Source organism: Zootoca vivipara, chromosome 6, assembly GCF_965207765.1.
Source record: "Zootoca vivipara chromosome 6, rZooViv2.hap1.1, whole genome shotgun sequence".
NCBI lineage: Eukaryota > Metazoa > Chordata > Lepidosauria > Squamata > Lacertidae > Zootoca > Zootoca vivipara.
The window spans coordinates 81,126,242-81,145,737 of NC_142589.1; the positions used below are offsets into that span (position 1 = coordinate 81,126,242).

A 19,496-nucleotide genomic window follows, 5' to 3' on the forward strand; every position below is an offset into this window, starting at 1 on the left:
GACTTATCCTTGAACAGAACCTGCTTCAAAGGCAAAGTCCAGTTTCTTGTTGGCAAAAAGTGCTTTGGTTTTGAAGTCCTTTCCTTGTGTGTGTCTCAAAGGAATGGCTAACGCTGGCGCTTCATGATACATGCCCCTCATTTGACTGGAGGAGCACACTTGTGTGGCATGACGCATCTTTCGGCTACTTGCTTCTCTGACTGGTGCTAACAGCTCCTAATTGTTTTGGGTTTAATTAGAACCGTCTTCAGTGAGAACATTCTAATTAAGCCCAATGTATAAAGAGACCTAAGGGTGGAAGCCCTTTTAAAACACAAGAGGGCTTCCGGAATGACCTTCCCTGGTACTGTGTAAGCTTCCAAATGCCTGTGCAGTGAGCTCAAATGAGCCCAAAGCCGATTCCTTCCTCCTTGCCCTTTCTGCCATCGCTAAGGGCCCCTGTGCCTTTTTCTGTGATTCTTGTGCAGTAGGAAGTTAGTTACTGCACAACTTGGAAGAGAGCTGGCAGAATCCTTGGGGCCAAATCGGTTGCGTCTTGATTCGTGGCAAGAACACGAAGCCCATTTGCGCCATCCCAATCTCCAAGCAGTGCACGAGACCAGGGGCCCCAGGCACTAACCCAGGGTTCATGTTTCCTTTTGGAAATGAGGTACAGCAGGGACAGTGGTGTCTTTACCTGGACCTGCGATGGAGCGGTTCAGAGCATTAACACACCAAGGGGGAGCCTTGCTTCTCCCATCTTGCAGCCTTGGATTCAAACAGAAATCAAAGTTTGCTCTCAAACGTTGCTCTGGCTCGCTCTCTAGCTTGCTGCTTTACTTCTAGGTCGCATCACTGCAAAACTCTCTACTCCAAACTCTGGCTTTGTCTGTTAAGGGAGGGGCCCCAGCCCATTTGCAGGGTCACATGGAGCCCCTTGACCCCCCATCATCTCACCGGGAAGCCATCCTGGCTATTTTCGGAATTAGAAGGCTTGATTAGCTTTCAGCCCTTGAGGGATCCAGGGATTAGAGGGGGTCTGGCATGCAGCCTATTTCCCCAAACTCTTAACATTAGGTTAAATTTGGATTTCGCCTCATTTGGAATTGTGGGTCGTGTAAATGGCATTTTTGTTGGTCCTTTTGGAGAAGGAGTAGAGCTGAGTGAGCTTGCAGGAGAGTTTGGATTAGAGGATTCAGGGAGGGATCAGGAAGTGCTGTGCCAGTGGTTTTAAACCAGTGTGCTGTGGTACCCTGCAGTGCCTTGAATGATGGTCAGGGGTGCTTCTGTCCCTCTTTCCTTCACTCCCTTACGTCTCTGCCTGCCAAAGGCTTGCACAGCTGTTTATTGCAGCAGCGCTGGCTATAAGCTCCACAGGTGAATGGTGTCTCTGGGAAACACCTCCCTTTGAGGAGGCGGCGGCGGGGGGGGGGAGAGCTCAGAGACTCCCAAGGGGAGAGGAGTGGAGGCTGAGAGAACACTCCACAAGGGAGGGCTTTTGAAAAAGAGTGAGAGGCTGCCAGCTCTGCAGGCAAGGGGTGGTGTAACTGGGCTCCTGGGGTGCCGCAGAAAGAATGTAGTTGGTTAAGGGAGCCATTGACTCAAAAAGGTTAAAAACCTCTGTGCTATGCAGAACCTAGTTGACTCAGCCCTGGTGAATTGGCCGGTGAGCTGCCTGAGACTTGCACCTGTCAGGAGGAGGACCAGGAAACCTGCTGGTTTCAGCCCCTCGCAATGTTGATGACTAGAAGTTGAGTCATCGTGTTGCTTGCAATTTGGAGGCGTGAGTTGGAAGATCAGAATGCCGACCCAACTCCCCTAAAGTTTCAGCTGACAGTGTTTTTAGTAGGGCTGGAGTGTAAAAGGTTAACGTACCTGTTTAGAGTTGGCTTCGTAAGCCAGCTCTTGTGGCTGCCCACTCAGTGGAAAGGGGGCAGGGTTAGTGGCTAAGAAAAAGGTCTTTGTCAGTCTCCACAGGTAAATTGCTCCACCCAGAATTGTCCTGAAGAATGGAATGGAAGCCATTGAGCCAAATTAGTCTGGTTGCTTGGATACCACTGACCGGATAGGGTTGAGCCAGTGTGATGTAGTGTTTAGCTTTGACAAGGAAGATCCCTGTTATGAAGATGGGTGTGTCCCTTAAGTCTCCCTTGCTGGTATACTTTCTATGGGGCAATTAAAAATAAGCTGGGGGAACTCCTTGCCCATGCCTGGAATCCAACAGCTGTTAATTGGCCACTTACCTGAATGGCTCGTCCTTACAGATGCTTTTGAGGTTGTGCATTTCCTCTGCTATGTGATGGGGCAAATCTGGAATCGCTTGGATATTCCTTGGCTCAGACTTGCTCTTTCCAGACAGAGACCTGTTGTACCCCACCTCTTGATTCAGGTCAGAGCTGGAATACTGGTCAGACACACACTGCAGGGGATGCAGACTCCCTTTATGGAGTGGTTGTAATGATTGCTGAGATATTTTTTTTAAATGCATTTATCTTGTGAAGCACCCTGAGACCTATTGATGAAGGGTTTGGGTGGGAGAGGGGTGTGTGTCGACATTTTGCATTCTGTGCACAAATCAAGGTGATGTTGTTAACCTTTAAAGCCCTAAACAGTTTCTGCCACTTTGTGCGGAGTAAGGGGAGTATAGCCATCTGGAGATCTAAACCAGTGTTTTGAGCTTACGTTGCTACCTAAGCAGCTCGTGGACTCGCCTCCTGAATTGCACATGGAGGGTTCTGCAAGGCATAAATGGCATTCTTTCCTTGGTGATACTTTGCAACACGGGGTGGTGGTTAGGGAACACCTGAGTGCTTTCTTCTTTTGAATTGCACTCCTGTGTTCCTCGGTGTTCCTCGATGGGCATCTCAGGATTTACCACTATGTTGTCCTTTTCCCTGAACCCCCTTTTCCCTTTTGATGTTGAACCAGCAGATGCGGCACCTGATTGGCCATCCTTGTTTCAAAACGCTGCCGCCTCATTGGCTGCAGGCGGAAACCTCTGTGTGCTTTTCTCCCTCAAGTTCCTTCTGGCTACAGTCCCTCTTTCTGTTAACCCCTTTCTCTTCTGCAAGATCATGGCATGCCAACAGGCTCGAACACAACCAGAATCTGGCAGATGGAAGAGCTGCCAGAAGAAACAATAACAAGGAAATCATAGCAGCCTCGAGTCATTACCGGGGGTGGGGGGGGGGGTGGAGGAAGCCGAGCAGGGAAATCCTTTGAAACCCTGATACATCTCAAGGCACAGGCTGGGGCTTAGGGGAATTTGTGCCTCTTAGGAAATCTGGATAAGTTGTTTGTACCATAAAACCTCATTTGTTCTGTGTGGTTTAAAAGTGCCTGTGCATTTCTAACACGTGCAGAAAGTTCTGATGCCGGGTCCCCAGCAGGCCAAGAACTTGGCCTCTCTCCCCAGCAGGGGTATATAAGGTATATAAGAGAGGACACCCCCCAGGGAAGAGCCATTAGCTGGATGGTGAACAGATCTCAGTACAGTACATGTTTTATGTTCCTTTGAGCCTAGAGACCTTGTTACTTTCCTCCATAGGACAGGATATATCTCAAACTCTTTAAAGGCACTGGCGAAGTAGTGCTAAAAAAAATGATTCCTTTGCTAAAGATGACTGCTTCTGCATACTTAAAACCCATTGCCCTGGACATTGTGCATAGGCCAGGGTTTCCATTTTTTTTAAAAAAAATTTTTTTACTCACTCTACCTGGCTTCTGAATCTCAGGTTTCGTATCTCTCTGTGAGAATGTCCATCTCCTTGCTATAGATAAAACCCATTCTGATTTTCTGTGGCTTGTGTTAATCAAAAAGTTGAGGTGGGTTCTTTAATATTGTATCTCTGAAAACAGTTACAAGCTTAAAATTGGAAACTTGTAACTGACTGGCATATTTTCCCCTGGCTTTGGTTTCTTCAATTCCACAAACTTCAGGCTGCTCCTTTCCTTGCCTCTGATAGCTTTCAGTCCTAGTACAGTACAGTATTGGTAACCCAGCCAAGTGAAACTATGAGAGGATGGGAGGGTCCAAAGTCCCCGTTCTATTGGATCTGTGTCCCAGAGCAGAGTAGGGTTACCAGCTTCCCAAGATGTGGGAGGTTGCTGTAGATCTGTGTCCATTTGAATCAATATAAGTAAAGAAGGAGGGAGATTATGTTTTAAGATGGTGGGGAGGAAAGAGTAGATAACAGGCAGGCGCTTTTGTGTCCTGGGGAAAGGTGCCAACTTCCCCCTGGAGATAACAGCTGGAGGAAAAAGGAAATGCCGCTTGATTGAAACTCCACGTTCATAGAAAGGTGTACAAAGATCAAGTGACAGTATAGTTGGCAGCGTCCTGGATGTTCTAACCTGATGAGGCAATTGATGAGGACGGGTGATTTTCTAGATAGCTGTGTCTTTCCCACCTTGTTTGGTAACGGGCATTGAGTGTGAAGTGTGTGCTGAGTCCAGTGAACGGCATTTTGACATTTCAAGCGCCATAGTAAGGGGTGAGATAGGAGAGAAAGACTGAGCTCGAGTGTGTCGTTTGGGAATGGCTCTGCCATTTGCACACCTGCATTTCCTGTTCGCACATCTGCACATCCCAGTCTCTCCCACAGATGTATTCAAAGCCCAGGGTGTGAGGGCACCCACTTTTCCCACTCTGCGATGGAGCCTAATCTTGAGTCAAACCTCACTGTCGTTGCATTGCGCTAGACCCAAATGTTGGGGTTGGGCTCTGGGCACATCATTTTTATTCATTAGTCGCTTCCCCCCCCCCCCCGAAGGGTGAACTGAAAGCAACTTTACGCCCTCAATCTTAAATTTTGTACTTGTAGTGTTTACTTCTGAGCATGTGCAGAGTGTTTTCCCTTCATCTTTCCCTTCCTGGGTCGCCACCCCACACCCTTAAAACCAAGAGGCTTTCGAAGCTCATTTTGCAAATGCTGCTGCTGTTAAGGGGGACCCTTTCCTACAAATAATCTTGGCCCCTTCCCTTTGAATGCATCAAGAGGCCCGAAACGGCACCAGGCTAACCCCAAAGTTTCCTTCGCCTTTTCACATCTTCCTCTTTGGGTGTCGCTGCCTCACTCCTCCAGTGAGGGCAGTGCTGCTGCCTTTCCCCTCCTTTCACCCAGTTCAGAGTGCTGGGAAGGGAGGGGAGGGTGGGGTGGAGCTTCTGGCCTTGCAACGTCAGGAAACTTGTGTGTAGCAGCCAAGCGAAGGAGTGTGTGCAAGTGTGTGCGTCCCTACCCGGATCAAGTGTCTCCTAGTCAGGGAAACCAACTGACTCTCCTCTCTTGGGCAGAGAAGAAAAATCCAATCTCCTCTTCCAGAGGAGAATCGTTCTCTCTCCCACCCTGTCCGCCCACCCTCTACTCTGCCGTGTGATTTATTCCTCTCCAGCACCCTGTGGCTGACTTTTCAGGAAGTACAGCGATGGTGGAGGTAAGTGAACTTGCTGGCCAGTTGCTCCCCCTCCCCCACCGGGCGCTTTCAGGAAGGGTGGGATCCCTGTCCATGCTGGGCAAGCGAGGGGGATGCCAGGCTCTCCCCTTACCCCCACTCCCCCCCCAAAAACCCCAGTGTGTTCAAGCAGGGCATTGACCTCTGGTGGAAGCTGCTCAACTCGGAAGAGGCACACAAAGCGGCGAAAAGGGAGAGGCTCTATTTTCAGGGTGGCCTCTTTCTTTGTGCATTTAATTTCAATTTTCTGCAGAATTTTCTCTTTTGCAAAAAAGCTTCTGGAGAAAACTTTTTAGAATGGAAATCTAGTGTTGCAGGTTTAACAAGAGAGTTGCTCACCCATTTCTGAAATGGTTGCCTAGAGGCTGAGGGCAGGGAAGGGCATTTTGACAGTCAAAAAGTAGTCTAACTTCACGGTCAAATAATCTTGAGTTAGATGTCTGCACCGCCCAGTTGACTGCAGCCTGTAAGGCTGGGGAGGTGGGGAGGCAGTGGCCAAATGGGTGAGGCTGCGTGTTAAGAGTTGGTGAACTGCTCCTGTACTTCTAAGCCTTTGGGCTTAGGAAAGGGCTGTGGAGATAAAAGGCCCCAATAATAATAATGCAAACTTCAAAGTGCCTTTGGGTATAAACCTATATCCCCTTGCCCAGTTTGCTCAGGACCAGACTCAATTTATCAGCATTGCAAAACTCAAGTGTGTGGTTGCTCCAAGGAGTTTACAATTAAACGGAGAAAGGGGAGGGAAATGGAGTTGGGGCCAGCAGGGAGCTGTGTACGGTTATTTCATATTTCAGTTCTGTGTACGTAAGCCTAGTTACTGTGGGGTATGGAGATGGAGGAGTTCTGCCAAGAGCTTTATGCAAAAGGTGCGTCTTGAGGGGGAATGAGGGAAGAAAGAGGGGAAGCAATGGGGAAATATTCTGTGAGGGAGCTTGTGGCATCAGGGGTATCCAAAGGAAAAGTAGACCTTCAGGCGGCTTGGAGTGGTGAGGCTGGACTCCTGAATGTCTTTGGTGAGGATGTAGCAAGAAGAGGGGTGGGAGAGAGAGAAAATGGGGACCACAGAGGGCTTGGGAGTAGCATGTTTGTAGTAGCAAGAATCCACCCTTCAGCTTTGGCAGAGAGAGTGCATAAGAAAGTGGGGATCCCTGGCTCCAGGTTGTTGTGTTCCACACTAGGAGACCTCAAGATGAGAATTGTAGCGTGCAGCTATTTATATGCAATTTGCAGCTTTCATTCCCTGCCTACCAAGAGCTGAGCGTTCTCTTGCTTTTCTTTCTCCCTTCCCCCCATGCTTTGCCTGCAGCAGTGTGGTGCATAAATGCTGCTGCTTTTGAATAGGCCTCTGCTAAGAATGAAAATTCCACTATTGAGCCCAAAAAAAGGGGACTGGCTGAGCAGGGTGCTAATGGCAGGGTAGTGTTGCAAGAAGGAGCTGCCTGCTGATGCTTGGTAGCTATGGGTTTTCTGGGAAATTTTTATTAGAATTTTTTCTGATGCCCATGTGTGATCTAATTTAGCATGTTTGTTTTACTTGTGTTTACTAAACAAATCTAAACATGTTGAAACATCCAAGCTTACCTAATACTGTATTTGCGTTTGGCACCTGTTTATTGTTACGTACCCAGTACATTTCCAAGCACAATTAAAAGTGTTGGTGCTGACCTTTAAAGCCCTAAATAGCCTTGGCCCAGTATACCTGAAGGAGTATACTCCTTCAGTCTGGACACTGAGGTCCAGCGCTGAGGGCCTTCTGGCAGTTCCCTCCCTGTGAGAAGTGAGGTTTCAGGGAACCAGACAGAGGTCCTTCTTGTCCGCCTTGTGGAATGGCCTCCCATCAGTTGTCAAGGAAAGAAACAACTATCTGACTTTTAGAAGACATCTCAGTCCCTGTATCGGGACATTTTTAATGTCTGATGCTTTACCATTTTTTATGTGCCGTAAGCTGCCCAGAGTGGTTTTTTTTTAAAAAAAAAAAAAAAAAATATATATTTTTTTTATTAATTTTCCAATTAAAACCAATTATATCACATTCAATATTTCAAATTATACACATATATATATCAATCAAACCGAATGTTATGCCAAATCATCTAAATAATTTATTTTTGGGTTCCCATGCTTCAAGAAATTGGGAATTCCTCGCAACTGTCCACTGCCGTCTTATTTCTAAAGTTCAAATCGTCCTCCAAGCTCATAATATTCCAAATCTTCCCCTTACAGTCACCTAGATGTTTTCCACTTTCATCCGATTGTTCCAGCTGCTGAGATAAATGTCAAACGAAGTTTCACAGATGTTCTTTCTCCTGTGTGAGTTAATCAGTCCAGCCTCCCCATAAATCTTCTTAGTGGAGCTCCCTGTTGCGACGGAGTAGCAGCGCCATCTTAAAAGGCTCAAATCACTTTCATTTTCTCTCATAGCCATGAAGATTTACGATTTATTTATCTTTATAGAATTTACATCTTTTTCAGGCAGGAGACCCAAACATCCAACCATGAACTCTTGGTAAATTAATGGATCTCCTTGCCCTATAGCTGAACTTAGCTTCAGGTCGCTGCTCCAATTTAAAGTGCGTCACAGCTCATAAATCCTCCGAACGCGTCCAGAACTCCTTCCGTCTGACTAGGGGGGGGCTTTTCTCATCGGCAACTTCACATCTTTAAGAAATATGCTCAGTAACAAAGCTATAAAGTTCAACTCACACAGTCTTTTGCTTCTCTTTCACTCCAAACAAGCCAGGACATCGCGTCCGGGAAGATACGAGGCAACAATATGAAGAAAAAATAAAAACTTGCTTCCCTTATCGCTCCGTCCCCATCAATCCTTCTTCCAGATGCCGTACATTCTTTGACTCCTCTCGCTCAGCAGCATAAAATTCTCAGCAGTAAACAGCGCTTCTTCCCCTCCTTCTGAAGTATGTCCATAGATTTAAGCCTAATTATCTTCTTTAACCATGGAAATCCCCGCCATGCAGATTAGCGTCCGGGAGTCCTGGCCGTCGTAAGTGCTCAGCCCAAGCTCCCCCCACTCCAAAAACAGTCGGAGTGGGTCTGGGGGCATCGCGGGCCAGCGGCCCCTCTCCGTAACCCCCGGAGAGGGTAGGGGGTTGCCATTTACTCCCCTAGCAACCGCCAAATTCCTTACGAAGGTCAGAGAGATGGAAAACAGGTCCGCCATTCCTGCCGGCGGAGAGATGGCTGGTGGCTCCTGCAGATGAGCTTTGTGATCGAGCTGGGATATAAGGGTTCAGGCACTCCCTGAAATACCCAGGACCTAAGTTGTTAATAGCTTTGCAAATCAATACAAGAACCTTCAACCTGGCCTTGTAGTAGATGGGCAGACAGTGCAGATGCTTTAATGACCACATGTTCTCGACCTAGTGTCCACATCAGCAGTTTGGCCTCAGAGAACACCAGCTGGAGTTTCCAAACCAGACCCTAGGGCAGCCCCTCATGGAGCACACTGCTGTAATCTAGCCTCGCGGTTACCTGTGCATGGACTCCAATGACTAGTGTTCTTGTATTGGATAGCAGGAATGTGCTCAGAAGTTAGAGCCGATCAACTTCTACCTTGAACTGTCCTGAGAATTTTTCACGCTGCTGCCACTTTGGGGTGGCATAAAAGTCACTTCACAAAGTCACTACACTGTGGAAGAACAGTCTTGTGCTGGGAGTGGAACACCTAGTGAACTCCTCAGGCTACAAGTGGAAGCCAGGTGCAAGATGCTCTCTGAGGGTTGTCTGGTGCCTACATCCAGGGATGTAGGGCAGAAAGTTTTCTGTGGGAGAATTTCCATTTCATAAAATAATTAGCAATGATGGAATGCCAAATGGCAAGCCTAACAGTTTTAAAAATGACATTTGGCATTCCATCATTTGTAGCCTCTTTAAAAAAAAAGAATTACAAGGAGAATAAGCATGCTGAATTAAATAACTATCGGGCAGTGGTTCCCAATTAGCTAAGTACTGTAGACCCCCTGTTTTTGAAAAGCCAAGCCATTGACCCCCTACTTATGAAAATGTTGATACCTCTATTGTGGTATTTGTTATGTGAATGGTGTCATGGACCCCCCTGGGTGGGTTACACAGACCCTCTGGGGACCACCAACTGGGAATCACTGGTATAGGGCATGGAAAATTACCCTATGCAGATTTACCCCAGAAATCTTTCCATCAATTTTTCCATTTCAGATTTTTTTTGAAAACCTATTGTTGCCTTAGGCTTTACTGTGGAAACCTGACCGACATCAACCCAGTAACTGAAGCTTCCCCTTTCACTGGGCTGCCAACAGGATTTTGGGGGGGCCCACGTACTGTATGTGGATTGGGCCCTCTGCTGTACTCACTAAAGAAGACTTTATGTCATGTGCAATTTTGTACCCTTGTTTGCAGGTGGGGTGGAGTGCCCCAAAATAAATCTGGAGTCACACAACTCTACAGAATGTCAGCCAGTGACACTTTCCCTATAATTGTTTCATACTAGAAAAAGCTTGCCCTGTTTAATTTCTGCCTGCCACATATCTGTTAAAGGCACAGAGCCCTTTTGTCCTCATGTGCCACCTCTAAACCATTCAAAGAACTCAAGTTTCATGGGTTGTAAACATTATACAGTATGTCATCAGCCGAACTTAGGGTGGCAATACTACATTCAGGGCAAGACCAAGAATGGCATTTCAGATGGAGGGGCGTCAAAAGTGAATTGAGATCTACTACAGTTTTTTCAGATGCTTGTGCCTGAATCAATTCAAAGTGTAAATGGTAAAAAAGCAAGCACTGTGTTCATTTCTTATGGCTATTTATTAATATATAACAATTGTGGCGTTTCTTTCTTTCTTGTGAAGATGGCAGCATTTCTGGATCTAGAACAGGCATCCCCAAACTTTGGCCCTCCAGATGTTTTGGACTACAATTCCCATCTTCCCCGACCACTAGTCCTGTTAGCTAGGGATCATGGGAGTTGTAGGCCAAAACATCTGGAGGGCCGCAGTTTGGGGATGCCTGATCTAGAACATCTTGAATTTCATTTATGTTTACATAGTAGACACAGGAATTTACACGTTGATGCTGTAGATTCTTGCATAAAAGTCTTTGGGCAACATGTTTTTTTTCAATGAGTAAAACCTTGTTTACCAGGCAAAAATGTTCCTCTTTAACCAGGCCTTTGGCTAATTGACATCCAATGTCCTTTTTGTTTTTATCTTGATTTTGTGTTTTGTGTTTTTATTTTGTGATTTTATCTTGTGAACCACCCTGAGACCTGCGGGTATAGGACAGTATACTACTACTACTACTACTACTACTACTAATAATAATAATAGCATTTCACTCATCCCAGAAGAGGGTTTTTGCATCTCTAAGTGTAGAGTCTGTAGACTGTATGCTTTGTGTGTGGAAGGTCTCATAATCAGTCTCCATAGAACTGTGAAAGATCCCACCTGAACCCTGGAAAGCCACTGCTAGTTCTTGTAGACAAGGCAGCACTGATCCAGGTGGGCCCGTGTTCCTCCTTGCTCTAAAGCAGTTCCCAAAGGTGTTGTGAGCAGGTTAATTTCAGGGGGCCGCAAATGTTTCTAAAACATTATGGTTGCATGCCCAGTAGGGGTTTCCTTTGTATCTCTGCAGATGGTCTTAGAATCCTTTTCACACAATGCCTGTGTGCTGACGCTGTTGTTGTAACTCAGCCGTACAAATACACAGTGTTCCAACTTCTTTTTAAAAAGCTGCACCACAGAACCAGTTTATATCTGATCCTGAAGAAACTAGTTTTGTCAGTCTCTTCCAGTCTCCCTCTCTCTCTCTCTCTCTCTCTCTCTCTCTCTCTCTCTCTCTCTCTCTCTCTCGCTGTCTTTTTTTTTTTTAAGGTGGTGGTTATATTTTCAGCCAGTGGCAAGATATTAACTGCTGGGTGTGTGCTGGTGTGTGCTAGTGGACGTGGGTGTGCTTGCTCTGCTCCTCTGCTTATCCAGGGCTGTGAAAAAGTGTTGGTTTATGGCTGACTAATTAAACAAGGCAGGGAGATAAAGGGAATTTGACCTAGGTTAAGGTTGGTGGATGTGGCTAGTGGGGGGGTAGGCCCTTGGAGAGTAATTTAACCTTCTCCTCTCCTTCAGCAAATACTGTATGTACTTGTAGGTCCCTTTGCAGAGGTGGCAAAAATGAAAAAAAGTGTTAGCTCTGAACTTAACCTCCCCCCCAAAAAAAATCTCTGGAAACTGGGTGGCAATCGGTCTTTAGTTGCTTAAATGTATTGGGACTCGGCTTTGTGCATCCCCTTAAAAACTGCTCAGCCATGAAGATTGCTGCTGAAGTTATTCTGGGAGTTAAAGTTCCCAGGGCAAAAAGGGTTTTGCCCTTTTTGAGAGGGTGCAAAACCTGGAAAGGGAAATTTTTTGTTTGACCATTTAATGAAGTCTCCCCCCCACCCCCGCTGTGTAGTATTAATATTTTGCTGGATTTCCTCAAAAGACAGTTGGATGGCACCTTGTACTCCTCCTTCCGGCAACTCCTGCAGCCAAATGCACTGCTCTGCTTTCCTTTGGACCCCATGAGTGAGGCCGAGAGGGGGGTAATGTCATCTGGGCAGCCCAGGACCTCCAGACACACTGCCCAGGCTTGCGCCCCAGGGAAGTCACTTCAGTGATGCTAACACAGCAGTTTGACTTCACCCCTAGAGGCACACTCCATTGTCTCCCAAGGCAGACGGACGCCAACAACAATATGTTTTCATTGCACAGCAAGAAAATTGTTTTACAGTATGTCAAAAAATCTCTTTTAAGTCATAGAATAATAAAATGCAACAAGTAAGATGAGTGAGGCGGAGTAAAAATATTCTAAATTAATTATTTTTACCTTATGTTCTGGGAGGATCGCTATTGGCTAACCCATATTCACCAGGCACCAAGTACAGCGGTACCTCAGTTTAAGAACAGTCCTGTTTAAGAACGATTCGGTTTACGAACTCTGCAAAACCGGAAGTAGTGTCCCGGTTTGCGAACTTTACCTCGGATTAAGAATGGAATCCGAACGGTGGAAGGCCACCGGCGGTGGGAGGCCTCATTAGGGAAAGCGCGCCTCGGTTTAAGAACGGTTTCGGTTTAAGAACGGACTTCCGGAGCAGATTAAATTCTTAAACCGAGGTACCACTGTAATGGCAGAAGTACTTGAGCTCCAAGGAGAAAAAGGTGGCAAATATATGCAACAACAACAGCTACCTTTTCAATAGGGGATCTTCTATCTGCCTTTTTCTTACCAGACTTGCTTCTTCATTTGAATAAAAAATAGGAAGGACCTCACTCAGCATTTATTTATTTCATAAAATTTATATATAGCTTGATTATAGACAAAAACTGAAAATGGTGTTCTAGCCCACGCTCTACTCATGGCAACCTTGTCTGCCTGAGCAATTGATATATACTACATCCCAGTTTCCAGAATCAACTTATTCAGTGGTAGTTAGACTTTTACTCCGTCTCCCATCACCCCCATTAATGGTTTTAATTCCAGCTTACTTTTTCTGCAGTAGAAACTGTGTGTCTCCTTCTTTTGGTGCAAAACGTGGAGAATTTCTCCCCTTTTAATGAACGGAACGCCAGAGTCAATTCGGGGCAAATCTCATCAGGATTGTAAAGCACACTGAATGTGTCATAGGAATACAGGGATTGGAATATTTCCAGCATCACCTGGAGACTGAAAATATTACTGCATTTCTTTTGCTTAAGCTTTTTTTAAAATTCCATTTTATAATGTAGTTTATTGCATTTTCTGACACATCAGCATCTGGGGTCAGGAGGAATTTTCCTTCACACTGGCCATTGCCTGGGTGTATCGCTGTCCTCTTCCAAGAGGCTCTGGCAATCTACATTTTCATCAGCCTCTGGGCATTTCTGATATGATTCTCTCCTGCTCCTTTTGTGGCATTCCAATGAGGGCTAGGCTCATCCAAAAGTGGAGAGTGGAGGGATCTGATATTGCCTGGAGCTTTAATCTTAAATCATGTGGGAAAACCTGGGCTACAGGGTGGATCCTGATCTTCCCCCAACCCTGACCCACTTTTGATGGGTGGGTCTGTCCACCTGCCAGTCACCTGACACCGCCATGATGCTGGGCGCCTCAACTTCAAAGGGAAGAATATGCTCAAGGTGGACTGAAGAGGAAAACAGTGCTCCTTTGCAATAGTGCCGTAAACAAGATCAGCTCTAGAATGATAGAATTGTAGGGTACCCCAAGGGCCATCTAGTCCAACCCCCTGCAGTGCAGGAATCACAGCTATTCACAAGTTGCTGAACTCTAATTTCCATTTGCCCCAGCCAGCATGGCTGGTGGTCAAGAATTATGGGAACTGTAGTCCAGCAAGATCCAGAGAGGGCTGCAGGTTTCTCCATTCCTGCTGCTAGTGCACAGGCAGCCAGAAATGCCAGGGAAACAGGAACCAGCCCACTTTCCACAAAGGCAGGTAGGGCAGCAAATAAATACAGTGGTACCTCTACTTACGAATTTAATGCGTTCCGAACGCACATTCGTAAGTCGAAAAAAATTGTAAGTCAAATCCCATAGGAATGCATTGGGAGAAAAAATTCGTAAGTAGAAGCAACCCTATCTAAAAATTCGTAAGTAGAAAAAATCCTATCTAAACCGCATCCAAGATGGCGGACGGAGCTCCATTCCTAAGTAGAAACATTCGTAAGTAGAGGTACCACTGTACTTTGTTTCTGAAGCATGGGTGTGGATTGAGTGCTACCGTAGTTAGTTCTTCTCATTAAGACCCACACAAGCATGTTTCAAAGCAAGCCTTGTGACCTGTTGAGGTCAGCCAGCGGTGGGACTTGAGGGCAAACGTACCCAGAGCTCTTCTGTGGAGCTCCAGCAGGCCAGATTCCCTCATGGATCCTCTGCCAATCGACTGGGATGGGTCGGAGGGACGGGAGAAGGGAGGATACCCCTTTCCGATCCTGGATTGCCTTGTTACATTAGGTCACCCCTCCAGAATGATCCACAGAAGCATGGGGGGGGGCATGTGGTGGCGGAAGGGTTATAAGAGAGGTGGGCTGGGCATGCAAACAGATAATAGACTTGTCTTTGTCTTTCCCCCTCATGCTTCATATGTTGATCTTGTAGCAGGAGTGGCTGAGGGCTTCTTTCACTTCCAGATACAATTCTGTCTTTGTTTAGACAGCGCATGTGGGGAACGCCATGCAAATGGTGTGAAATTGCTAATACACTCCTTAAGGGATAGTGGTGTGGTTCCTTCCTGGCTTTTCCCACAGTACAAAGGGGCCCCCAAGCAATGTTTTCCCTTTGCCATTTGTCCGGGTCAACAGGGGGCCAGTAGAGCAAGTTTCATTGGGCCTAAATGGTGGTCACATGACCAGAGATTGTGTGTACGGGTTCAACCACTGTGGGGGTTGCACACAGCTAGTATTTTTAGTTTGTGGCTACTTGTTATTTAACCCTGTGAGGGCGGTTAGGCTGAGAGGCAGTGTGAATGGCCCAGCATCACCCGGTGAGAGCTTCATGGCCGACAGGGGATTTGAACCCTGGTCAACCATGTCCCAGTTCAACACACGAACCACTACACCACACTGGCTAATTTCTCTTTGATCCTGGGTGCTCATGTCTCATTCATGTAAACAGGTTATTTTAATTGCAAGGTGCTGAGAGAGGTGTTGGCTAAGTTTAAAGGACAGGTAGAAAACGTTAGAAATGGTGATTTGCTGAGCTGTGGTCAGCTTGTGTACTTGGTGTTTTGCTGCTTTGAGGCTTTCCGTTTATTTAAAGCAGGGCCCCCCAAACTAAGGCCCGGGGGCCAGATGCGGCCCAATCACCTTCTAAATCCGGCCCGCGGATGGCCCGGGAATCAGCATGTTTTTACAAGAGTAGAATGTGTCCTTTTATTTAAAATGCATCTCTAGGTTATTTGTGGGGCCTGTCTGGTGTTTTTACATGAGTAGAATGTGTCCTTTTATTTAAAATGCCCCACAGGTTATTTGTGGGGCATAGGAATTCGTTCATATTTTTTTCAAAATATAGTCTGCCCCCCCCCCAAGGTCTGAGGGACAGTGGACCGGCCCCCTACTGAAAAAGTTTGCTGACCCCTGATTTAAAGCGACTGACAGACACAATAAATAATATTCCCTCTGTTACTCAGCTCTGGGGGGGGGGGAGTGAAGTTACCTGCAGTTGTCTTCTGCACTCTCAGCTCCCATTGGTCCCAGCCACCACAGCTGTGCTGGCTGATGAATATGGGAGCTGCAGTCCAAAACATCTGGAGGGCACCAAGTTGGGGAAGGCTGTTTTTAAAAGGAGGTAGGAGCTGATGCGGTATGTTAACAACAGGTAGGTGCCTTTGCTGTACTCTTTTGCCTATATGTCAGCAGTTCCCATTATGGGCCCCCGCCTCCTTGGTTCCATAAATTCCTCGCCAGGGCCCCTTACTACCCTACTGTATAAAAATTTTTTTATGTATGACCCACTAAGAAAGATAATTACACAAAAAACGCAGACAATTAATTGCACATTTATTAAAAATCCTATTAAAACTACTTAGTTTAATTAATTCAGCACAGTTGATCCAGTGATGCCAACTTTTCAAAGTCTGATAATCTACTTCAGTACCCCGCCCCTGCTTCTTAGCAGCAACCCCCCCCCCCCGGTAATTTCACTGCCCCCAAGGGCTCTGTGCTATGCCAGTGCTAGTGATTTTAAGAACAAGGGCAAAGGTGGCCGTGTTCTGTTGAATTGAGGGTGGGATGCAGAAAGTGACATGTGTTCAACCCAAACACATTTTTGCCACATCAGGGCTGAGCGGAGCCTGGAAGCTAGTTGGGATGCAATATTTTTGTGAGGCACAAAACAGATCATGTAGCCCCTTGGTGTTGAAGTTTAGTTCTGGGCCTGGAAAACACTTCTTTAAGGTGTGTGCAAGAGGCTTCTGAGCTCTTTGGTGGTCTCTGGGAGCGGCCCTTGAGATGGTGGCCTGCAAGGGTTTGTGCTTCCAAGCAGCAGATGTAAGGAAACTTCCACCCAGCCAATGGACTGAGGAGAAGGGAGGGGTCACCAGCCGTTTAATTGAACAGAGGATGGGCCAAAGAGTCATAAACAGGAGCTTAGTCTTGGTTACTCCCTTTTTGACGCGGCAGCCTGTGGAGGAGCGCCGAGCAAACCAAGATGAAGTCTCACGAGGAGGAATGGGATTGTAAGTCTGGCTGCATCTTCACTGCTTGGTTCAGCACCAGTAACACTGAGAGCCTTTTTTTGCTGGGTTTGTCCAGAACTTTCGGTAGCGAAACTTCTCTGCAATCCTCTTTGTAGTTTCTTCTTCTTTAGCTGTGACTAAACATGGCCACCCATCTGGAAATTCTTGAGCTCTGCTCTCGTAATCATTACCAGGGAAGGCAAGGAGGGTGTGCATCCTTCTCTGGTGGCTCAGATGCTGTATCTCTTAGAAGTTGTAACTGGCTTGGTCTGGAGTTTGTCAGCTCTTTTGCCTGGTGAAGATATGTGTTCAGCCGAAAGCTGGTATATTATTCTGCTTTGTGGTCTTGCTGTTGGGCCCGCAGTTGCGGCACTTCTTAGAGCCTAAGGTTGCAATCCTAACTCCGCTTACCTGAGAGTAAGCCCCATTGAATTCAGTAGTACTTAGTTCTTAGTAGACATGGTGAAGATTGTGCTGTTTGTTGAGGAGGCACTATTCCTCTGTTGCGGTTCAGAGATAGCACTGTTTCTTGTTTTCTGGGACAATTTAAGACATCAAATTCTTCACACCCCAAGAGGAGAGCAGGAGTGAGGCTGGGAGTTGCCGTTGGCTGAGAGTTAGCTGCACAGTGGGCTGTCTTAGCTCTTGGGCTGTGCTGGATGGAAGGAGTGTTGGAGAGACATGGCTTGGGACTCTTTGTCAGAGAGGCGCTTTATGATTCTGATGGTTTTCAGGGTGTGGAAAAAGCAGAATGCCACAGAAGAAGCACAAGGGACCTGAGAAGTGCAAGCTCAGCCCTCAGAGATCGAGTTGGTGCTGTCTTCAAAGGAGCTTTTGCAAGCCTTCTGCTGTTTAGTGGCTGTTCCTGCTGTAATGTGTCATTGGAAACTGGACGGCGGCTGCACAGAAATAGGAGAAGTGGTTACTTACTCCACTTGGAAGGCTTTTATCCCATATGCATTCTTTAATTTAGCAACCCAGGAAGCAAAATGGCTATAGCGCACAAAAAGGCATCTTTTAACAAGACTTGTCTGCTCCCCTGTTCTTTCTGATTTCTCTGTGAGAATATATGGTTGCCATCTAGCTGGCTGTTTTAGCACATGCATTGATTCTTGTTGGGGAGGGCAGCAAGTTTCAGGGGTAACTAATATGTCTGGGGATGATTCAGTAGCCAGAGGTGAGACTTTCTAGTTAAGAAATTGAGGCTTAGGATAGGTCTTCCCCACCCCAGTGGCTAGTAGAAGCCGAGGAAATTATGTCAGTTTAACTTAATTTGCTAATTGGCTTAATTTGCACCTTTTCTTCTAGATCAGGCTTCCTCAACCTCGGCCCTCCAGATGTTTTGAGACTACAATTCCCATCATCCCTGACCACTGGTCCTGCTAGCTAGGGATCATGGGAGTTGTAGGCCACAAACATCTGGAGGGCCGAGGTTAAGGAAGCCTGTTCTAGATGCACAACTTGGCTGTTCTATTGGTGAAGATTTCTGAATTTTCAATCTCCAGCAGAGTGTTTGTTTGCCCCCATCTGCATCTAATTTTGCAGGAGATCCACTTGAGGTGGGGGAGAGATATAGTGAGCCAGCTCTCCCTCACCATCCTGCAAAGTGGAGGGTGCCCTCTAGGCTTATTGCCACGGCCACCCCTTCGCGACAGGGAGTGTGAAACAACTGGTGCTATTCCAGGATCTGGATTTGACTCTGGGATCAGCAGTTGCCAATCTGGAATGTTCAGGACATTTCTAGGGACCAGCCCCAAATGTCTAGCATTTGTTCCTGTACAGGATTGCTGACACCTTTGGTGCTCGCATCAAAAGGCTGGGCGAGCCAGGGACATGGACCTCTTCTAGACTTGTAGATGGGTGGTGCCCGTCTGGCAACCTGGGCAGATTATGGGCAGGCCCCAAACAAACATCCTCCTTATGAAATTGTTATTGTTTGTTAATATGGATTAAGTGCTCATATTCTTGCTCTGATTAGCAATATCCTCAAGACTGCCAATTACAGGATATTGGCAATTTGGGTATGCTGGTGTTTTGCCTTCCGGGTAGCAAGGTGAGGTGCAAGAGGCAAAAAGTACATGAAATTATCTCTTATCTGGCCAGCTAATAAAGCATTGCAAGCTGTTGATTCCAAGGGGTGTTTCTTCAGCGGTGCAAGAAGTTGGAAGAACCATCTCTTTGGGTTGGAAAGCTTGCTGGCCGCCTTGAACTTTGATGAAGATCTGTTCTTCACCCCAGTCCTGTATAATCAGGAGATAGTAAATCAGCATGATGCCCAGCGTGTTAACCTTTTGGTCTTGCTGCAGTTCCTGCTGCTTCCTATTACAGTGGTACCTCTACTTACGTGCCCCTCTTGTTACTTATCCTTCGGGATACGCACATGGCAAACCCGGAAGTATATTTCCGGGTTTCGCCATGCACGCATGCGCAGAAGCGCTTTATCGCACCGTGTGCAGAACAGGCACCTCTGGTTGCAGAAACCTTGGGATCCGACCAGAGCTCCGGAACGGATCCCGTCCACAACCGGAGGTACCACTGTATGCTTAATTCTCCAGTGCAGGAATTCACAGGCTTGTTCCCTTTACCCAAGTTCCAAGAAAGTATAAGAGGAGGAGGAGGACTGCTCTTGTGCTCAGATCCTGCTTGCAAGTTTCCCACAGGCATCTGGTTGGCCACTGTGAAAACAGGATGCTGGACTAGATGGGCCATTGGCCTGATCCAGCGTGCTCTTCTGATGTTCAGCTAGCCACATGCCCTCTATTTAACTTGTAACATGGGGTCAAAGAGAGAGCCATCTACCCAGAGGCTCACTTCAGACACAAGGGCAAGACTTGGTTTGTCCTTAGGAAAACGAGCCACTTCTTCCTTTGAAGGA

At 46.7% G+C, this 19,496-nt stretch overlaps 1 protein-coding gene across 3 annotated transcripts in view; it reads left to right on the forward strand.

The window, feature by feature from the left end:
- The window catches only part of PAK4 (p21 (RAC1) activated kinase 4), a 76,712-nt gene that overhangs the window by 24,275 nt on the left and 32,941 nt on the right, over positions 1-19,496 (forward strand). The window contains exon 1 of one of the 3 annotated variants that reach the window (XM_060275470.2): positions 5,160-5,412. The exons of the other annotated variants lie outside the window; for them this stretch is intronic. The gene's annotated coding sequence lies outside the window, so the exon portion shown is untranslated. Of the gene's footprint in view, positions 1-5,159; positions 5,413-19,496 lie in introns of those variants that run through there. 3 annotated transcript variants of the gene reach the window in all.